The sequence below is a fragment of the Onychostruthus taczanowskii genome, unplaced genomic scaffold (genome assembly GCF_017590055.1).
Source record: "Onychostruthus taczanowskii isolate IOZ18803 unplaced genomic scaffold, ASM1759005v1 scaffold17, whole genome shotgun sequence".
NCBI classification, from domain to species: Eukaryota; Metazoa; Chordata; class Aves; order Passeriformes; family Passeridae; genus Onychostruthus; species Onychostruthus taczanowskii.
In genome coordinates, this window is record NW_024498906.1 from 6,435,822 (window position 1) to 6,456,840 (window position 21,019).

The 21,019-nt window shown below is 36.0% G+C and overlaps 1 protein-coding gene across 8 annotated transcripts in view; it reads right to left on the reverse strand.

Annotated features, from left to right (window-relative positions):
• DMD (dystrophin) overlaps nt 1-21,019 on the reverse strand; it is a 1,147,932-nt gene that overhangs the window by 542,865 nt on the left and 584,048 nt on the right. The window lies entirely within an intron of this gene.

Consider the following 21,019-nt stretch of genomic DNA (forward strand, 5'->3'; position numbering starts at 1 on the left):
TTTGTTTTGTTTTAGAACACAGAAATGAACCAGAAATCTAGCCTTTGGGGATACAGCAATACAGCAAGAATCAACAGAAGCTGAACAGACATAGCCTGCTTATCAGAGAAAAGAAGCTCACATATTATGAGGCTCTAATCTTTCATATGGTCTATATGTGAGTCCCACTGGACAGTACGAATTATTTACAGAATAAAAGCTTCAAAATGAAACTTAAAAATAAGCTTAATTTAAAACTGACATGTTCAGTTTAACTATCTTTATTCACTCTCAGTAAAGAAAGTAATTAGTAATATAGTAGAATATATGTGTATTTATATTAGCAGACTTTAAATTAGTCATAACAATATTATTATTTTGTTTACTCATTCATTTCAAGTTTATATCAAGATATAGGAGCTCTGTTTAATAATTTAGTTAACATGTTCCATTATCCTCTGCTTTGAGTACATTAACTTTTACTTTCTTGCAGAACAATGTGCAATTTTGATTCTAAAGAACTATAGTTAGATTTCAGGCATAAGAAATTATGAAGAGAAAAAAGATGATATTTCAAAGCAGTTACAATTAACTTTTAGTTATTAAGTGTCCCAGCTAGAGATATTTTTAGTTAATACCTGTTAATTGAGCTGTCAGGTATATTAAAACAGACTTGATTAAAATGTCCATACTTTGCCACTGTTACTGTGACCTATGTATTTAAAAGGCATATTTTACTTCTCTGTAGATAAACTAACCAAAGAAAAGTGATGCACAAAGCTCTGCAGAATATTCATGTTGCGCTTTTCAGGAAGTGAATTTTTCGTAACTCATATTTTGATGTTTTAGAGAGACCCACTTTGGTATGAAAATTCACAGCTATAAATCTTTTCAGTATTATATCACAGAAGAGAGCCTTGGGTGCTTTGTTAGCATAAAGAGTTGGGCAGCATGATAGAGCTGCCCATCCTTTAAACATGCACGCACAATCATCTGAACTGGCACATAATGCCTTCATAGGCATGTTTACAGCAGTAAGAGTTTTAGGGACTTTATCACCCCATTGTGTCATACAAAAACCTTAATCAGGCACCATGAGACATTAAGTCCAGGAGAATTTTTTGAAATTTGTACATTTGGCCTATTTTTTTCTGCAACTGCAGCCTCTGGCAGCTACATAATTTTTTGTGTCACCAAGACCACTCAGAACTCTTTCTAGGAAAATTGTCCAGGATTCAAAAATCAGAATTTTAATTGTTACATAACACAGGCTTATGTTGAATTTAATGCAGATGTTTTAATTTGCCCATAAAATCAAGGAGTTTGGAATTTGGAAATAAATGTTCTAAGCAGGTTTGCACTTTTCCTCAAAGCAAAATAAATAGTTATCATTTGGACTGTGGCAACATATACTGTTTCATTAAATTTACAAAAAGAAAATTGAAGCAGGAAAGAATCTGGAGGAAGACTATGAACAACACATAAGGGAAGAAGGGGCAGGGCAAGGTTTGTGCTGGAATAATATAATGTTTTTTTGTTTCAATACTGATCACCTTTGTTAGAAGGAAGTATGTCTTCTATGACTATTAATATTTAGCACAATGAGCAACTCAGTTTTCGCAGGAAAAAACGAGATGCTCTTAAGAGCAATAAGATACAACTAAGAAATGGAGATTTACAACAGGGACATTGAAGAGGCTTCAATTCCCTACCCTTATTAATCACATTTCTCACCTTACCTTGTGGCTGGCATCTCAGGAATTTCCAGCCTAGCAACACATATTTTCTCCAACTCTTCAGATCTAATAGAGATCTGCTTGCCAGATACACAAGATAGAGAGAAATGACAGTTTAGACAGGAACCAAAAAAGAAATGGCAGTGTCTCCCTGGAACACAAACCTGACACTCCAGTCCCAGTCATTGCCCATGATCTACCACAGCTGCAAAAGAATCCTCACTGTTTCTAACACTTCTTGGACAAATAGCCAATAATTTCAAATTACCATTACATTTTGCTTAAAATTTGCAGAACTGCAGTTCCAGGGTACAAACTTTTTTTATCAGTAGAAAAAAGTACTGACACAGATTTCCACAAAAGATTTTTAGATTCCCAGTGCTTTGTCTCCTGAGAAAGAAAGTCTTGAAAATCCCTCCTTGCAACCAGAGTAACAAGCTAACTGCAATGGATACTTTTGCAATTGGTTCTCCACAGACATTTTATCCTCTTCCTCCTGTAACTAGGAAACACAAAGCAATAGTCCCTGGAGGACAAAGTAATGACAGCAAAGAAGCTCTTTAAGCTTAAGCAACTTCCCCTTTCTGAAAGCAGGAGGGCTATACAGTTCCATTTACAGGATGACAGCCAGCTTGATTTCTCCAAAAAGAAAATCCCCAGAGTAGTTTAAAAAAGGCTCTCAGTCCTCTGCCAGCTCCTGGGGATCAATACAGCCTTCTTATTCAACTAATTTCTCCCAAAATGCTGTGGGAAAAGACATGCTAAGTTGTTTAACTAGGGAAGAGCAGTTGTTTTCAATCAAGCTGTGGTAAGGTATTTTTTTAGTTCTCTGGGCCCTATCATGTCTTGTTCAGTCCCAGGTGAATCTGGTGACTGTCACAGGAACATTCCAGCACTGGCTAAGAACTATACTGCTCCTAACAGGGCTTCTGCAATACAGAATGGACTGAAAATATTATGAAAGTGGTGCTCAACTGTAGAAGAAAGAAATAGCTGACTAAGTGCATTGTGCTCTGTAAACACAGATAAAAATACTGCACTCACACCATGACCTTCCTTATATTTTTTAGAGAAATTGTACTTTTGTTGTTCCTTTAACAGTACATGGTCAAATAATTAGATTGAGATTTTAAAAAAAAATATGTTTAAAATTCAAAACTTAGGGCTTTACATACTTAAAAAAACAATAGCCAAACAGGTGTTTAAATTGCTTGAAATTAGCATGCAAGAAAACATGCTGCTCATTTGGAGACATATGCACACAAAAGAAGAAGGAGATGAAAGGTAGAAGGAATCCTACTCCTTTCTGTACTAGCTTAAAAAAAGCCCAGTAAAACAAGCTGTTGAAGAATAAAACAATCTTTCTTATTTTTGGACATTACCCCTAGGGAAAAGCTTTGACATATCAGCAAAGTCTACTTACCTATGCTTTGCTTCCCTTACACAGCAAACATCTTAAGGTTCCACTTCAGGGGTTTTTACTAGATGGAATTACAACCTTGTATTACAAGGTTCTGTAATTAATTTATTCTACTTACTATAAATATGTCTCAGTAGAAAACTGGATGACAGAAGGAGCTGCACATTAGTGGAAATCACACACAACACACCATTTGTATTACTTATAATATCAAGGGCATTAAAATGAGAATCCCTTAAAATTATATTTAATCCTAATTGTTAGATTCTTCATTGTCAGAAGTAAAATCTTCTTTTCATCTTCTGTTACTTCAAATACGTTTTTTTTAATAGCAATTTAACAGCCACATCCATAGAGAAGTTTAACTGTGTATGTGCAATGTACATAAATCTATACTTGTCTGTATATATATGTATATAAAGGCTTTATTTCAATTTTTCACTCTGCCTGGTACACACTGATGACTTCAGTGCATAATTTACATTTCAAAGGATACTTCAAATACAAAAATGCTGACTAGGGAAAATTCAAGGATTATCACATCACTGTAGCTAAGATTTCTTGTGCTTTCTACTATTAAGTAGAGAAAACAGTGATGCAGTAAAAGCCCAGGACTAAAATTCAGACTTCCTGCTCAGAATCTGTGTGCCACTCTGGGGTAGTAATCAATCTGTCTTTACTCAAACAGCACTATGCCAAGCCTAACAGTAAAAGATTTGTGCAGATGGAGTGCAAGATTAAACCTGTTTAGCACTATCAAGGCTGACCTGGCTGGGTGCTGGGTCCCTTCCAGGGTGTACATGCACTGCACAGCCTTACACCTTTTCTTACACAAAAAAGAAGCCACCTGCAGTAGCTGGTGGCCATAGCTTCCACCACTCACGAGGAAGCCAGCTGGACCAGAGGTTTATAACGGGGTAGCAAATGAAGATTTGGGAAAGTTGTTTGGGTTGGATATCAGGAGAAGGTTTTTCACCCAGAGGGTGGCTGACCATTGCAGCAGGCTCCCCAGGGAAAGTGGTCACAGCACCGAGACTGACAGACTTCTAGAAGCATTTGGACAATGCTCTTGTGATTCTTGGTGTGTCTAGCACAAGGTCAGGAGTTGGATTCAATATTCTATGATTCTACTACTGTCATCATAAACTCCACTGAGCATGTCATCCACAGGAGTATATTGTGTTAGTCAACCTCACTGCTGTAAGTCCATAAACCCAAAAAGGATGTCACTGTCAAATCATGGCACAATTTCTTATTTGTGAAACTGTTACAAAAAATCATTCGTAACAATTTCACAAATAAGAAACAAGAGATCAATAGATTTCTGTTGTAGGGGATGAAGAGCTCCTGAGTGCCAAGTGTAAACTGAGATAGGCCACTCTGCTCCGTATCACAGCTGCTGATTTCAGGAGTCTGAAAACAGTCACTAGGTCCTCATTCTCATGTGCGAATGAGGAGAATGTGAAGGTGCACTCCCCCTCTCCTTTAGCAAACACAGGGCTAGGTTGAGCAGTCATTAACCTGGAGGTGAGGTTTAGCTCACTAGATAATTTGCTGAATTTGCACAGAAAGTCTCCTTTACAAACACTGCTGAAAGCAGCAGAAAGAATACTGCCAGGCAGTTTTAGAAACACCAAATATATAAAAAACTATGCATTCATGATGGTGGTGCATTATTTACTAATTCTTCTCTTTACCTAGGACCAAGACAGTGCAAACAAAGTTATCCCCATTACCTATTGTTATTCCTTCTCTGCAAGCAGGTAAGGAAGCTGGAACATCTTAGCTTGGCACCCTTTGGAAGTGCTAAGCAAGCAACCTGCTGTCATTTAGCCCAACAGGCGAGGAACCCTGCATCCCAGGGTTACCATAGGTGATAAAAATGAAAGTATTAAAAAAAAAAATAGAAAATTGAAATGGAGAAACAGAATGACAGCTGTCTGGCTGTCTTGTGAAAGACAGTATTGTCATTTCGAAGTTACAAATAAAAGAGAGAAGGAAAATTTTAGAGAGTTAAAACTGTGGAATTTTTTAAACTTCTGCTCTGTAATTCATTGTTTAGTGACCAGACAATTCAGAGTTCAGGTAGAGAATAATCACCCCTTGCACTTTAATCAAAGTTGGAAATTTAGAAAATATAAAAATCTTAGATAATTATAAGTCCTAGAAAACTGCAAGTTGTTCACAGACCTTTTTATTTTCTTTCCAATACAACCTTCTCCTACTCTATTCATGGACATATCATAATCAAGGCTGTAGAAACTTACTCAGCAGAGAATTCAACTGTGTAGTAGTCTTCACAAAAAGTGTGCTCTTCTTCTGTCTCTATCAGAATCTTGGAGAGTGTAGAGGCTACAGGTAGCACACTCCCAGAGCTCCCAGTTATGTCATCACAAAAAACAAGCTGAATCAAGAACTCCATTCTTAGCTTCAGTCTCGCCTATTTTCCTGCTAAATACACAGAGAGCTCAAAGGCAATTCAGTGAGGTTTCCCTGAATAAATGCTGATTTATTCTGCTCTGTCTTAACATGTTCTGCAGTGTTCAGATCATAGCAAGCATGTTCTATGTTACTGTTTCAACATTTCTAGCAGCTACTCTCAATGCTATGTATTCAACCTTTCTATTTGCAGTGATTGAGGACATGGACCATGCTATGCAAGCAAGGCCAGTTTATTACACTATTCACCGGTATTTATAGCTCTCTAACTTCCATGCAAAATGTTCCACTCAGACCCCTTTGCCCCTGTTCCCTTAGCAACACAATCTTTTCAGTTATCAAGTCCCTGTTGCATTCCCTTGCACCAGTGATGTCCTTGTTGCATCCTCTCTCATCAGAGTGGTCAGTGTGGTGTTTTCACTTCTTCGTCTTGCCTTGAGTTTATCTCTCCCATGGCTTCCACTGTACCATGGCCAGAAGATCTGTGGTGCTACCCAGCTCAACTTCTGCAGCTGTCTGGTCTTCCATACTATTTTATGATGTTACTATCTTTCCTGCTTTAGAGGAATACTAATATTTTAGAGGATTCTGTGGACGATCATGACTAGACTATTGAGTTAACAGCAACACTTACTAAAATAACTTGAGTTGGTGAAGAAAAACGATATAGCAGCTGTGATTAGGTCCTATTTTCTACATCTTGCTTGCACTGAATTTCATGGACTTGATTTTAAAAACTAAGCATCTGTAACTTCTGCTACCATTGACATTAGATGACAAATCTGAAAAAGAGGTTTAATAAAAACAGCAAATCCAGGTGGGAACTGACTTGGAGACTCAAAGCTACTGCTAAGTCTCTTTCTATAAATGTTGTTTTCATATATGATTGTATATTTTGGCAGCATTGCTCCATGCTCCATAAGCTGAAACAAAACCTTGTTGCAAAATGATTTCTTTCTCTTTCAAGAGTCATGAGTTCTAGTGATCTTTTTCTACTTTTTCCTTTCCCATAGTAGTGCAAATCCACTGAAAGCAGTGGAACTGACTGACTTACAGCGCCGTAAGAGAGTCAGCATTAGAAGGCAGAAGACAGGTTGTTACAGAAGCTTTGTACTTACTTGCCATCAAACTACATATCCCCTTCTCTTTGTCTCATGTGGATAATTGCACTGTAAAATTGCATTGTAAAATTGTTTTTACAATGGTACAGATTACACAGGTATTGTTTACAATTGTTTACAAACTGCCTTTTCAGAACTGATTGGAGAAATGATTCCAAAACCACAGTCGTGAACAGCTCAGCGTTTGCTAGGACCACGGCGTTTCATAGGCGGGCAACACCTTGGAAGCTCTATCCTGCTACAGTGTGTGGAAGATGATGGCACTTTATAGGATGGAGAAAGATTTGGGGAACTGACCAAAGGATTGTGCATCCAAATGGGAGAAAAGAAATGCAGTTGAACTGGCATTGCTGCTGTGCCAGAGGATTTAAAGATAGTGAAGAGAATTGTTGGTCTGTTTAGTGCCCTGCAGGGACAAAGACACTCATGGTTATTAAAGGAATTTATTTCTGGGCTTGCAGTCTCCCACAGTGTCTACTAAAGAGTATCAGTTCAGAAAGGCAGCAACATTTCCTCCTTTTCCTTTACTGGCAAACTACAGTGGTTGTCATTAATCACCCTGACAATATGAAAATGCAGCATTATCCTGTTAAGTAGTTCTATGCCTTCTGATTTTTCCCTGATCTACCACATTGTCAAATGCTATGTACACAGACAAGACACACAGTTGTGTGTAGTGAAATAGGAAAAAAAAAATGCTTAAAGCAATCATAATTAAAATATATGAACCTGGGGTGTTTTGGACCTTTATGGTTTTTAACTTAATTTTCTTGCTTGATTATATTATTGATTTGATTTTATTTTATTAGCATAGCTTCTTTTAAAATTAATATTCATTGTAAGATGCTAGCCAGTCTTTCATCTGTTTAGGAAAGCCAGAAATACTTCTTCCATTATATAAAAGCCTTAATGGTAACATCTTAATCCCACCATTTCTACACAGAAAACAGAGGAGATAATAGAAATAAGTCATTAATTATGGAAGAGACTTAAAAAGTCCAGAGAAAAATATTCATGTAACAGTAGGTGTCTGTACCACATTTTTGTGTTACGTGAGGGCCTGTGAACCTGAGTGGAAAAGAACAACTCAGTGATTCCCCAGATTTACGTTTCATCTTGGTTTCCAGCTAGGCAGAGGGCATTTTGTATCCTGACAGGAAAGTAAAAATATGCTGGAAAGATGGAAAAAGCACTTTTCCTGTTAGCCAGTCCTGCACAGCACTGGGAACATGGCAAAGCCACCAGGCCACCCCCGCCCCATGGGTGCAGGGCTCAAGGGAGAGAAGGCAGGGAATAAAAGGAGAAAAAACAGGAAAAAAAATCACACAAAAAAGGACAAATAGTTTCCAAACACTTTGTTATTTCTAACATCTGATACAGCTTCTCACTTCAGTCCCTCCTTATGTCCATAAAGGTGGTATTTGAGGGAAATGTTCTTGTGGGTAGAGTGTTAGGGTGGAATTTAAGTTCACTTCTTGGCAAATTAGAATATTTGTATCTAACCTTTAAAAAGCAGTCAAATATCACAGCTCTTCCTGTCTTATTTATGAACTGACAATAATATAATTTTTAGGATGTTTTGAGTTGATTTAGCCAGATTTGTTAAGGAAACTCAATAAGAGGTGAATAGGACTAGATATGGAATTAGGAACTATTTAATACATAAGACAGTTTCTATTACTGCTTATGATTTCTTTTCATTAACCATATGGCATCTGAGTAGAAGTATCTTGTGCACAGCCAGAAAACACATCTGCCAGAGAGAATTTAATGGATCAGGGCAAAGCAATGTGTCTTGAGTGGTCCCACAATTCCACAAATTCAAGCTTTAATTGCAGAATGTCTATCATTAAAGAAGACATAATATGCACAACATTTCAAAAGGGCAGAGTCTGGCTTTGAAAAACAAAAATATTCAACAAATGCTCTGATGATTTTTAGAAAATTATGTTATGTAGTGAAACTTGCAAATAAATTTCACTGATTATTTTTTAGTTCTACATGGAAAGCAATCACAATTACTGCATTTTATATGCTATAATAATACGGGCAGTCTATATTAAATACTGAATCATGTTAATAGATATTTCTGCAAAAGATTAAAAATTAAACATTTAAGCAAAACATTTTAAACATTTTAAAGAAAAGATTAACAGTTAAACATTTTTTCAGACTACATCCCTAAACTATTAATTTTCCTGAGTTAACGAGTTCTGACCTTTTACTGCTTTAGAACACAATGATGGTTCTGAGAGTTGAGATTTATTATTTTTGTCAGCACCCTATTTTCAGAGATCCCTTTTAAAAATCAAAGTGTCAATTTTATCATGTTAAAAACATTACAGGAGCCTAGATTTTGGCATACAATTCTGAGATGATGGATGAAATCTGAGAAAGTTACTGAATAAATACTAAATAGATGAATCTAGAAATCAAAATTCTTTAAAATGTGCTTGCTTCTAAACAGTAATTGAAACTGAGCTTATATTGTTGCATTTTTCTTTTCTCTGAGAATAGAAACAGGGGCATTTATTTATACTGTGGTGAATATATGCTACAAATTATTGTATTTAAAGAATATTTAGAATATTCTCAGCTACATTTTCCTTATATTTTGCTTATCTTTAACTATGCTAACAGACAAAACATACAAATATTGATAGCCTATTTTTTTCTTCAGTGTACTCATTTTTTTGGTAGAAAATTCAATTTCATATTACCATATCACTTCTTAGTCCATGTGATTTCTTTCTCAAAATATATGACTATCATGAGATACATACTGAGAAACTCATAGGATCTCACACCTCTCATGCACGAATTTCTGTGCATGTGTGAGTATCCCACCCATAATAATATTATGAGAACACAAGGCAAAAATTCACTTCAGGTAGTTCTGATCACTGCAGAAGATAAAAGGGAACAAGGAAAAAGGAAATTCTCCCCCTCGTGGCAAGAAAGTAGCACAAGCCAACTCCTTTCTTAGGTTGGTATTAAACATCAGTGTCAAAAGTTCTGAATTGAATGAATAATGTGTCTGACACACCAGTTAAAGGCCTCCTTTTTCCCAGGAAGATGAGTGCTCTAAAGCCCTATACCTTGAGAATAACTTGGTTTAGAAAGCTAAACTTTATGGCAGCAAGGAGCTATGCATATAGGTGTTTTTACCTAAAACCACTTAACTTCCAGTTCTGCAGAATAAAGTGCTGCATCGGTCAATAAAATCTGGACCATAAAGCCTTATAAAGATTAAATTTCTTTACCCTTTCTTTCCTTTACCCCCTTTTTCAAAATGGTTCCAAATACAACTGCAATGTCTCTCAACCTGACAGCAATATTAGAATGGAGCAGCTAAAAGCACTTTCATACATGCATTCAACTACACAGACAAAGATAAATGTACAGAGGATTCAACCTATAGCAACACTTTATATTTAGGAAGGCAAATTTATGGCCAGGAAAAACAGTTTTGCAGACAGACACAGCACTTAACAATAACAGCTAACAAAAGTTGTGGAAGGAAGCTCTTTGTTTAGTGGTGATAAAGGAAAATCAAACACTACCACTTTTAGAATTTTATTAACTATAATTGACAATAAAGAAGAGTTTGAATGTTTGAAAGAAACACTGAGTAAAATGATGAAGTATATGACTTAGAAGACATTTCTGAAAATCTGCATAGTTAGAAATTATATTCACAGTTTCTGGTTTGTTGAGAAGCAGATGCTTGCTTTTCTGAAACGTTTTAAATCTTTAGAAGTTCAAGAAATCCAAGTCCTTTCCTAGATAAGACAGACAGACACCACAGGACCACAGAACAATAACCTCTGATTATTAACATATTCCAGAGGACTATATCAAGCAGATTCTAGAGAGAGACCACAGGAAATCTTACTGATGAATGCATGAGGCTTTAGATATCTTAAAAGGAGAATACTTGTATCAGAAGGTCCTGATTTCTTTGCAGGATTTTCCACCAGATGAAGTACCCCCTACCACTCAAACAAGCATGATGCATTTTCTTCATGAGTATGACATCAGAGTTCTAAAAGAATAAAATTGCATAAAGTCTGAAAAATATAATGAATCTATAAAAAAGGAGAAGGACCAGCAGGATCCCCCTGCCCTTTGTGCTTATAGACATGATTGAAGAAGGTGAAATCCTAGAAGTAGATAAGGGCAAGTTGAGAATTATGTCACAGAACTCAAACCCTACAAGTGTTTTCCCCCAGCCAGGCTGCATGCCAGGACACTGAGACAGTAAAGGCTTTACAGCCCAAGATGGCTTTCTGGGCTGCAAGTGCTTGTTGCCTGCTCATATCTAATTTTTCATCTGCTAACAACCCCAAGAAGGGTGTTCTAAAGTCCTTCATTCCCCATCAGGATTAAACAAGAGCTGGAAAAGTCAACATGTTTAGTCACAGAGCTGCCATTCAGAGGGAGCTAGATAGGGCTGAGCCAACAGAAGCCCCACTGAATTAATAAAAAAATGCAAAGTCCAGCACCTGTGAAGGAAGAACCCCTTGCAAGAATATAGTTTGGAAATTGATTGGCTGGGAAGTGGCTTTGCAAAAAGGGATCTGGGGTATTGTGTGTAACAAGCGGGACATGAGCCAGCAGTGTGCCTTGTTACCCAAAACAAGTATATCCTGGGCTGTGTTGGCAGCAGCACAGCCAGCAGATGGAGAGAAAAGACTACCCTTCCTCACTCAAGTCTCATTAGGCCACATCTAGAACACAGTGTCCAGTTTTGCACTGGTCAAAACAGGATCTTAATAAACTGGAGTGAATTCAGCAGGACAACGCCACGAAACCATGGGGCTGGAGCCATTGCTCTGCGAGGAGGGCATTGAAGAGCTTCAGTCAGGCTCTTCAGAGGGGTGCATAGTGTGAGGATGAAAGACAACAGGCATAAAAGCAAATGAAAGACAACAGACATAAAAGCAAATGAGAAGTTTAGACCAGACATAAGGAAAAATTGCACCATGAGGACAGTCAAGCTGTGGAACAGGCTGCCAAGAAGTTGATCAGTCTCTGTTGTTGAAGGTCTTTAAGACCTGTCTGGCTAAAGTAAGCTGGTCTAGCAGTGTTGACTACGTTTTATGCAGAATGCTAGACTGGGAGAGTCCCTGACAGTCCTTCCAACTGGAATTATTCTGTGATTCTGTGACACTAATTAAGGAAATGAAAACTCTCTAAGTCACCATAGCTAGATGTCACACAGCTCAGTAAAAGGGGAAAATATGGCAGCAAGCTGTAATCACACAAAGTTGCTAAAAGGGATTCTAGTGATTTTTTTTATGACTAACAGGCTAAGCAAATAAAACGTAAGGAAATGGAACTTCAGTGATCATGTTGTCCATCATTCATTTCCAAGAATAAATTTTCTAGCCTTTTAGCCAATTTCAGCCAAATCTGAGAAGGAAATCTCAGAGGTAATTGTGCTGTTATAGGATTTTGAAAAATTGGTTGCTGGAAAGAAGAAATAACATTTTACTTGTTTTAACAGTCCAAAAAGACAAGCAGAGGGTCCCTGAGTTCCGTTTTGATTGACAACTGTATTCCAGCTGTCCAGCTAATGCATTCACAGATGCAAAATTTAGGTATGCTCTGTATTCGATGGGAATTTTATCTGAATTTTTTGCTTTATTGTTTTTTAATCTTGGCAAGAAGATTAATTCTCTTCTTGATTTTCTTGCTGTCATACAAGACTTGCGGACAGAAAGAGTAAATCAGATAATCTGACTAGAATTGAGGCTATACAATCTTACAGTGTTATCCTTGTGTAGCCCTAATAGATAGAAAATTGCCTCAAGGTCTTAATGGAGTTATTACTAAACCCAATTTTCCTGAGTGATATCAGCCTTAATGATATAGGAGCACAGCAAAATAATTGTCACTCATTTTATTTTAGTGTAACTGCTGGAAGAAAATTTTCAACCTTACGCTAAGAATTAATCTCTCTTTTACTAGAAAAGCAACTAAACACCTAAAATTACCAATCAGATGAAATAATGAAAGTCTAAGCTAGAAGAAACTATATATTCTAGGAAGAAACAAATAATATAACATTGGAAACAACTACTTGCAATGCCTTTATGGCACAGTGTCCTGCAGAAGTCCAGAAGATAAGTGGTTAAGCATGTCTCAGACACCGATAGCCAGAAGGCCAGAGCCAACCAAGGGTTGTTGGTAAGAGCACACTGTGAGAAAGAAGAGCATGTGGCTGAAGAAAGGGCCAGGCAGAGGTGGGGCAGTACTTTCATGGGACAATTGTCCTTGTTCTGGCTCCTGGAGCTAAGAACAGCAGAGTACAGGGCAAGTACAGGAATGAGGTCAAGGAGAGGGCATGGATTGTTGGCCAAAGGCCAGCCCAGTACTCTTTATTCCCCAACCAAGACTCCTAAAATCCACCACAAACTCTCTGACCTATTTTCAGAGAGGTCTAGAAGAACAAACTGAAGATGATAACTAATTTGCACAGAAAGCAAGAAACTCAGCTCCAGGGTGGGGAAAACTTAGTTTTAAAAAGGTGCCTCCACAAAGCCTGGGTGGTGCTTGCCCCATCAGCTGGATCCCTGTGGCTCTTTCTCTCTTAAATTTCTCTCTCTCTCTTCTCTTTCACCAGACCCCTTAGTCAAAATCCATTGTTTAGTTATACTGTAACACTTACACCAATTTCCATCATGTGTATAATTTAGTAATAAAACTTTGAAAGTGTTTATGGTCCATCTGACTTTTGTTGTTCCTTTTTGAAAATGGCATCTATAAATCTGGGGTACTCTCATCCTGTTAGTAACACTAAATAGAAAACAGATGTCTTGCTTATTTTTACAAGACATCCCTGCAATACTCTGCTTCAAATTAAGAAGGAAACTTTTTTCCTATGATAAACAATATTCATAGCTCCACAGACAAAAATAAATAAATAAATAAATGGCTAAATTAATCTCAAGGGTAAAAAATTTAGGGAGCAGAAACTACTCTATTAATGTGCAGCATACCCAGTGTTATAAGAATTAGACAAAGTAAATGGTTTTGTCAGTTCCATTGCCAGAACAGTTTGGATCACATCTGAAACATTAACTAGCTTTCACCAAAATCACCTCAAGCACTGACTTGCCCATACAGAAAAGAAAATTTCAAAGCTGACCACCCTCACTGAATTACTGAAGGTCACCAGACTGAACCTTGTAATCCCAAAACTATTAGTACCAAGGTCTATAATAGTACACGAAATCTGCTGCTTTCTACTCCAAACTTAATGTGTGCTGTCTTTGTCTCTTTGGCACATAGGGGTTTCTGTAATAAATATAACAAAAGAAAAAGGCTCCTTTCAAACTGCCTTGAAGGAAGCAAGAGAAAATTATATTTATTAGATGCTAGCAACAAGATGTACTGAGAGCTGAGAAACAACAGTGATGTAAACTGTATAAAACTGAAAACTGTAACTTCTGACTTTAGCTACAGATGTTAAATGATTAGGCTCCCTCTACTGCCAAAAATGCTTTCCCAGGAGGTACTTGCAGGGACGTGCACACTGCACCATGGCAACTAGAGAGCAGCAATTCCTTAAAAAGCTTCAAGGGAATTCTGCAAAGGAGCTCATCTTAGTACATCCAATATGCATTGGACCTAATGGCAGTTCCTGCAACCTCATCTTTCATCCAGTGCACAGCTGACCCAGCTAAATATTCATCCAGCTAAAAAATTCTGGCACAGCACAATGCAGTGATTCAATACCAACACTGAAAGCATACCTTATTTGTCAACACTTACAGAAGGTAATAGAAGTCACTGCAAATAAAGTTTTGGACCTGAGGGTATCCTGCAGTTTTCTTAGGCTATACCTACATGGAGGGATGCAGCTAAGCATGAATGAGCTCTGCCTGTGCTTTCAGATGGTTGGCTATAAATCAGGACTATCTGGGAAGTTACAGAGATGCTCTAACACAGCATTGTCCCTAAAGCAAGCATACCCTTCATTCCAGCTGTGTCTCATAGCTTATGACACTGCCCACAATGTCATATTCTTTTGTATATCTGACATGAAGGCCCAAGACAGTTCATATCCAGATGGCTCAGAGTCTATTTGCTTCTGCCTGCAATTCTCCTCATACATATTTGCATACCCATAGTTCTACAGCCCACATATTCATGACTAAGCCATAACATTTCCCAGACATTTCAGTGGAAATCTTTGTTTGTACAGCAGAAAAAGGCTCTACAATAATTCCTGTATGAATGTGGTGCAGTTTTGTCACTGAGCATTTTACAGTAAAGTTATGCTAAGTTATGCTAATTGTCAGCCTTGAGGGTTGGTGATTTTAAAATATACAAGATTCTTTTTCAGCTGAAACACTTTCACAGCACAAACACATGCAAGATTATCTCCTCTACTTATTACAAGAAATTCTGAATTATTTTCACCTCATTTTACAATACAGGCACCTTCAATTCCCATAACATTTTCCTGTTTTAAACTCTTTTAATTACACTATGACAGTGATTTAATAAACATAGCTCTTTTACCAAAAGCTGCAGTGTTATTTCTTATCCTGCCTCAAATTTGCTGTTAAAGTTTAACAAATAATTTCAGATTTCACTTATAGCAGTTCAATTTAGAAGATGATCTTATACATAGTGCCCCATGAAAAGAGACATTTTAATGGCCATATACAAGGTAAAAATATTTTCCAGCTTTGCTACAAATTTAATATTTTTAGTTATAAACTAGGCCACACAAATATTTATATATATTTTGGGTTTCTTTACATTATAAATATTGACAGAAAGCCCTATCTAGATTGTCCATTTATATGTTATATTACACCTGCTTGTTATACATAATTTTATACTTATTTGCTAGCAATTAAGTAACCAATGACACTTACCAATACATTAACTTGATAGTGCAATATTATGGGGGCAAATCAAGTGGCAAATTTGTTGCAAGAATTTGATTATATAGCAACTGCTATGAAGAGCATTTTTGTACAGTAAGCAGGGTACGGAAATAAATTAACAACTAATGTTGGCTGTAAGAGTCAAGCATTATAAGCTGCCCTTTTCAAAATCTAAATGAACAATTTGAGTCACTGTGAAAGAAAGCAATGAAAAAAAACCCCTACCCTGCATGTAACTAAGGCATGGCAACTATTTTGAGATTAACACTAGAAAGGAAATAATTTTCTTCTCTCATTGGGGATGAACTAATCTGTTCTGGTTTTCACTTTCACCTTGAATCCTGAGGCAAGGGTAATTCTAATAACAAGACTTACAACCTCAACAGAAATATGTGAGCAGACATTTTTTCAGAAGAGAACAGCTACTATTTCTCACTTTCTCTTAATACACCTATGCTTTCCACTAGTTGCTTTTCTCCCAATACTGAAAAAAAGCCAGCTAACATTCATTTTTGTCATTCACTTTGTCAGAGTAAAAGCAAGTACAAAGAAATGCTGACTGGGCTTAGTGAAAGAGATATATAACAACACATTTAGATATAAATTAAACTGCATTGTTTTGTTGTACTTTCTAGCTCAAGATTAATCTCCCCTAATTTTATCTATCCAAAAGTAATGTCTCTAGTCTTATCTTGTCTGGTCTCTCTGAAGAGTCAGAGACTCACTGTATATAGTGCAGCAGTTACCTGGGAAAGGATTGCCTGGCAGGATTGAACTGAGAAAGAACACAGGCAAGTACTGTAAAATAGGTAACTAAAACTTGGACATCTAAAGGTAGGCCACATGACTCATAACTTAAATGACTTAACATTTACAGAGCATTGTTAGTGCCTCAGATGGAAATTGGAAATCCACAACTGAGAAACTCTGGGAAGGAAAATATAAATAGCCTAAACAGCTCCCTAGTATATCTAATTAAAATTAAAGAATCACATACAATAATTCTATTTTGATGTTCCTTAAGACAGATATGGCCATCAAGGCTACAAAACCATTTTCTTAAAAGTTCTAGATGTGCCCCTTTTACCTTTTGGTTTCACTCTGGATTTTTTGCAAGGCTAAATAGTTGTATAATGAACAGTCACAAAGGGATTCAGACCTAAGCATGTTTTTTTTAGTGGAATGTTAATGAGAAGTCTGTACAAGATTGGCATGGGATGAATGAAAGAGTTGGACCACTCTGAAGTAAGAGCTTCAGGCCATGATAGAAGGATTGAAGTACCTAAATGTTTTTGAAAATCTATATTCAATAAAATAATTTTCTCAGTATTCTAACATCTAGGTTTGCACTTGTCAGTTGCTTATAGATACCCCTCCAAGAAATATCTCATCCTATGAAAAGATAACTTTACTCTTAATACATCACTTGGGCTGAATGCAGATCTCTTAATACTGTATCTCTATAATTTCTACTAAGCAAGAAGAGCACAGAAGCTGGATCTGATTTAGATGCCATAGAGAGGAATGTCCTCAAGGCTTGCTGATTCTGCAGTAATTCAGAATATAGGCAGGTTACTTACATTTGAAAAATTAATGTATTTCTTTATTTTTTCTAATATCTAGATCCATGGATTGGATTAGTTCTCAACTCAACAGAATATATCAGTAAGGGATTATGACATCTGCTACTATGTGGTCTTAGAAATAGTACTAGAAAATATTATTTCTCTGACAATAAATCAATTCTTTATGCACAATAAATGTTTTTCCTTCACCCTCACCAGGCTAATCAGCAGCTAATTTAATAAATACTTTTAATAAAAAATTTAAATAAAAATTATATGAATATATAATAAAATATATAAATATAAATATAGAATATATATATATAAAATAAAATAAAAACTTTTCAGGAAAACTTGACAGTTGTACTGTTATCCAAAAATGAAACTAATTCTTAGTACAAATCTATTAACTATTTTTTAGGTTTACTCTTATTACTATAAAAAATTGCTAGTTGTCTGTGAATTTTATACAGCCTCAATGTATTTTTATTATCGTTATTATGGATTTGGTATCTTTTCTGATAAAAGACCGGCATATCACTTTTTTCTGCTTTTCAGAATTATCAATAAGCACTTTCTAAAGATATTTGGTATCAACTTCTCCACATTCTCTCACAACATTTAATTTTTAGTGGATTTGAGATTCATTAGATCTGAATTAATATAGTCAGCAATGTAGGCCCTGGAAGATAATTCTTAAATAAGACATGAAAAAGGCAAAAATTAGTTACCTGGCAATTTAGTATTTTGCTTTTGAATTGTATATATTTGAGTATTTTTCTAACTTTTTCTGCCTTGTGTGTCTTGGTTTTGTTTTTTTTTTTTTTTTTTTTTTTTTTTAACATTCTCATCTGCAATTCCTAAAGAAATATTTTAAATTAACACCTATTCTGGAAAACTTTGTTGTATTTCATTGATTCAGTGATTTCTCACAGTTTCAGTGCTCCCTTAATTTTAGGGAGCACTTGTTTACAGAAGAAAGACTTCGGCATAAATATTAAGGGAAGACAATAACCTGAAAAGACAAACAAGTTGCATGCTGATAGGATAGAATGTTATATTAGACAATAATTTAACAGTCTATCTTCTATTGTGTTTTTTTTTCCCCCAAAATTATATGTTCACATTTTAAAAAATTATATGTTTTCATTTAATTGGTATACAGGGACCTGGTGTTAGTGTCACTTCCTAAATAATCATGATTAATGCCAAAAATACCCAGTATTTAAGACTGCTGGAAAGAAGGAAGACTATTGTGAAATTCTGGTACAAAGACAGGAGAAATTATGATATCTGAGTGGTTATTCTTACTGGCACTGAAACCATACCTTTCAAAATTCAGATTCTATTATCTGAACACAACTGTTGGAAAGATAACATAAAAATTTAGTGTCAAGCAAAGGTTGAAGTTATAAATTAAATCATCAATTGCTCTTTAGTTCACAAAAGACAAATCATGCCACTGCTGTTTCCTGGAGTTTGTTTTGCACTCATGAAACTGAAACCAAGGAAACAAATTCCACTTGGTGTAAGATGATGTCACTCCCATTTATCTGTTGGGAACACAATGAGTTACCATGTTCTGAAATTAACTGGAACAGAAAAGAAAGTCACTTCTATCAAAGAACCATGCTTAGATACATGCTTGACTTAAAAAATTAGTGAAGATTAGTGGTTAACTGTGTTTGTGAAAGAATAAAAATTTGCATTCGTCCTAGGTTTCTAAAGGCACTAGGATGACCACAGCATTTTCTTTTTTTTTTTCTTTTCTTTTTTTTTTTCCCCAGGGAAATATTGTCTGTTATATTACACTAAGTACAATATGAACTCTTATTTAAAACAGGAAACATGCTAAAGTAACACTGTGAAATAAGGTTTTTAAAAATTGCAGAAGAACTGCACTTGTAAAGCTATTTGAGTGCTTACCATTCATTGTGTATTTCTGTCCAACTAGTGCAGGCTCTGTTATAAAACAAACTGAAAATCTATTTTGATTTCTAATTAAAAGGAACTAACTCTAGAGTTAATTACGAAGTATCTAGATATGAATCAGGACTTCTAAGAAATCAATTCCACACAAAAAATGCAACATGAAGGTTTCTAATGGCTTCTAAAAATTCAGAGTAAGCTCTCTGCTAGTAACTACAGTGGTAAGGAAAGTTTCTTTGTTCTTCCATCTGTCCTGGTGAGAGTTGACTTTTCATTTATTAAAATAGTAATTTCCATGTTATTACAAGCCTTGATTTCATAAAACCAATATTCAGAAATGAACATTATTCCAGTATATTTGTTCCTGGTAGCTTTCAAACATGGAATACTCACATTCACTTAGACATGCTCCCTTGAAAGCAAGACAGCTCCAATAATAATTCCAAACCTGTCCTTTAGCATCATCATCAACAGCATATCTCCTAAACACAGCTTCATCCATGTCTCCAGGGCAGAGTTACACTGATACTCTCGCCCCCTTCAGACACAAACTGCTAGAAGTAAAACGCTAAAGGCCATGTTGTCTTCCTTCATCTCATCCCTTGGATTTGTGTGCAGTCCAAATGCACCTCAAAGAACAGCAGAAGCTATAGGGACTATCTAGAGCTCAAACAAAACCTCTTTAAGGCTGACACGAAACACAAAATATTAAAAAGCAAAAGAAAGGTGTGTGAATCAGTAGGCACAATTATCATCACCTTGAGTTGCTGTCCATCATACCAAAAGAGTGTAAGTGCCCCAGGCAAAGGCCAGCTGGACCATAATCATACTTTACAGTTCTCTACTGCCTTTATAAAATACTTGACAAACACTAATTCACTTTACCTCACAAGACTTCTGCTGCTGGCTAAATATCACTACAGCCTAAATAACAAATAATTGATTGTCAGTGATCATAGTCCAAGCTTTCAACTAACTAAATTGCTGTCCTTGCTATGCATCAGTGGCAGAAAATGCATATGAGGAGATTCCAAAGGTTTCTCAAATCTTGGTCTACTAAAAGAGTAACAGGATGGGCAAAGCCATCTAGAGAAAGGAGATTCCAAAATTTTCTCAGAGCTTGTTGTACTAAACCAGTAAGACTTTGGGCAAAGCCAGTCTGGGAAAAGCTTGACACCAAACATCTCTTGGTCTTAGTATCTGAGAGCAGATTTTCTTCCACCTTTTTTCTCACTTATCCTTCATTTTTGCTCATGGCATCATGACTTAGAAGGAATTTTCTTACCACACCAGAACAGGACTTGCTATTTGAAAAAACAAAACTAACAAAACAAAAGGCAAAGAAGGATAATTTGTAAACTTTGCCAGATTATAAACCTATCTCAGTTTCTTACACTTTAAATGTTGAGACAAAGCAGAGATGACACACAGATTACGGACTTAGTTTTTTTACTATCTCTCTGATTATTATTTTCTTAAGCTTTAATATCTTCTCTCTCCAGCAATCTAAAATCAAAGCTAGTGACTAAGTTGAGAGTGGAAATAATGTCTCTAAGAATTTGCAAAGTGACAGCTGTTTACTAATATTTCTAAACAAAGAAAACATAGAAGTTACCAAGGACTGGATTGTAGAGCCAAGTCAGTAGAGGCTAAACCCACATGAAGCATTTTTTTTTTTCTTCCAGTAACTGCTTACACATTTAGAATGTCTCATTCTATCATTAATGTAATAATTTTCACATAAAGCTAATATTTTGTGTAACAATGAAAAAGTTTTTACCATTTTCTTAGATAAATATTTCAATATTTCAAAACATATATGTAGTGGAAAAAGTGATATTCTATCAAATATCAATCTATTGCCTTCTGAGGTGGCATATCAAACAAAACTTTTAATGTCAAGTTTTCAGCATTGACTGAAGAG